At 37.6% G+C, this 2,500-nt stretch overlaps 1 long non-coding RNA gene across 1 annotated transcript in view; it reads right to left on the bottom strand.

The window, feature by feature from the left end:
* Positions 1–2,162, bottom strand: part of LOC147468424 (uncharacterized) — a 158,679-nt gene extending 156,517 nt beyond the window's left edge. The window contains exon 1 of the long non-coding RNA XR_015192506.1: positions 2,030–2,162. This is a non-coding gene — a long non-coding RNA (uncharacterized LOC147468424). The remainder of the gene's footprint in view (positions 1–2,029) is intronic.
* Positions 2,163–2,500: the final 338 nt, after the last annotated feature.

The raw sequence follows: 2,500 nt of genomic DNA, 5'->3' as shown, positions 1-2,500 counted from the left end.
TTCTTCTTCTTTATCGTATTGTTTTTTTTTTTTTTTTTTTTTGTTGTTTATTTGTTTCTTACTTCGATTTCTCTTTTTTTCAAATTTCGTTATCTCGATATCAATATTATTATCATTTTTTCTTCCTTTTTCTTTTCCATCTTCTTTTCTCTTCCTATTATCATTTCACGTTTCCTCCCCTTCTTCATCGCCTTGCCCTTCTCCCTCTCAACTTTTGGTCTCTCTCCTCAAGGTAATTACTGCTATGTGTGTGCGTGGCTCGAGTGTCGTGAGTGTCTTGCAATAAGGTTGTCTGTCGTGTGTCACGCTCATTCGCCACACCTTCAGCATCCTCTTTTGTGTCAGAGCTGTAGCACAGATGGAGCCTTGGTATCTCCTTTTCTTTAGGATTTTGCTACTTTTGTTTTTGCTTTTTGCTGTTGGCTTTTGCTGTGTATTGTTTGGTTTTATGCATGGGCATGTTCACGTGCATGTTTACAAGCGTTTGCACATGCACACACGTACGCAAGCATGCACGCAAATTCCAGCAAATGCACGCATGCCTGCACACACGCACGCACGCACTCACGCACACAAAGACACAAACACACACACACATATACACATATGTACACGCATATATATATACATACATACATACACACACACACACATATATGTATATATATATATATATATATATATATATATATATATATATATATGTATATGAAGGGAGAAAAAGAACGACAGAGAAAGAGAGAGAGTGAGAGAGAGAGAGAGAGAGGTTAATATCTCTGGACAGACATATTTCGCTTATGTAATATCACTCTAAACAGACTGAACCGTCTGTCTTTGCACCTTGTAGGCCTGTGTAATGTGAGATATTAACCGTGTTTCTAGTTTCCCATTATCCTAATTGGTTTATTAATTCATAAATGTATAAATATCTTCTGTTCTATTTCTTTATCTCGTCTTCTCTTCCATCTCCTTTTCGCTCTCTTTTTTACTCTCACAATCACTCTTTCATATGTGTGTGTGTGTGTGTGTGTGTGTGTGTGTATGTTTGTGTGTATGTGTATGTGTATGTGTATATAGGCATATGTATATGTATATGTATGTGTATGTGTATGTGTAAATATAAGTATAAGTATAAGTATAAGTGTACGTGTACGTGCAAGCGTAAGTGCATGCGGATGTGCTAATGTTTTTCGTTTACAGATCTAACTCTCTCTTTTATCTCCACACTTCCACCAATACCTTTGTCCGCTTCTATCTTATTGTTCTACAGACAGCAATAAAGTAGAATAACAAAAACCTTGAAACGGAGTGAAACTGAGAGCTCAGATATAAATAAGCATCGCACAGCATCACAAATCGCATCCCAATTATCACATAATCATTTGAAAAGTTACATGATACGAAGTTACATAAAATGGGGTAACTGAACTTGTCGGGTGAACAGAATGAACATCTTTCGCGCGCTGAATAATCGCTCCTTTAACACTTTTCAGAAATCATTTCTCGTCTGAGAATTGTTCATTTATGATGAAGAAAAAGAGCCTTTGATGAAAAGGTATTCATTCATATTTACAAAGTAAAAATTACCCATATAGCTCATAAAATATTTCACATGAAATAAGAAGTATATTTCTTTCATAATCGATTTATCAAATGTAGTGTGGTCTTTATAAATTATCTATCAGAGCACTTTTATATCACTCGGCTTTGTTAACTGATATTTATAAGAAATGTCGCTTCACGTGTTTCCTTTCCTTTCTTAGTAACAAGAAAACGTTTCGTAGGTAAGACTAAAAACACAAAAACGTCAAACCACTACCAATACATTAACAATACTCTTCATATTTACGAAGAAACAAAAATATCATCACCTCCGAAATAATGTTAAAGTCCCATTTCAAAAATTATTATTATCATCCATTTCTATTTTTTTTTAGCAAACACATGTCCGAAAAACAAACGTTTCTCTCGAATCAATAAGAAAAGAACAAGTAAAAATAGCAAACGCTCCTAAAGAACGTCGACATACCTTGACTCCCTTCCTTCCCCGCGAGACAAGTCCTCTTCAAGAAGTCGAGACGAAGACACTTCCAGAGAGCGAGCACAAAATACAAGAAACTGTTTTGCAACGTTTAAAACATGGCGGTTCCAGAGAGACTAACTCAGGCTTTGGCTCGCCATAGCCTCATGTAGTAGGCGCGTATCCCCACTCTCTCGGAGACTTTCCACTGCGTTGTGTCCTGTTCGAGATTGTTTCGCTGAGGTCGGACTTACCTCCTGACCTTCCTTCCTTACAGAGTATCGACGCCGAAACGATTTCAATTCGCGATGCAAATCTATCGAAGGAACTGGAAGAATCGTAACCAAATCTTTCAAAAAAGACTTCTTATTTTCCTAACCCAACAAAATCTCTTTCTCAGCAACTGAGGAAAGCCCTGAGACGTCTCCCCACCGCCGCGAGTGTCTCAAGGAGCGTTCGGCGAGGGCCCGTCTGCGACCA

The sequence above is a fragment of the Penaeus japonicus genome, unplaced genomic scaffold (assembly GCF_977035675.1).
Source record: "Penaeus japonicus unplaced genomic scaffold, GWHDUDI00000001_assembly GWHDUDI00000029, whole genome shotgun sequence".
Classification (NCBI taxonomy): Eukaryota; Metazoa; Arthropoda; class Malacostraca; order Decapoda; family Penaeidae; genus Penaeus; species Penaeus japonicus.
This window is presented reverse-complemented; position numbering and strand designations above follow the sequence as displayed.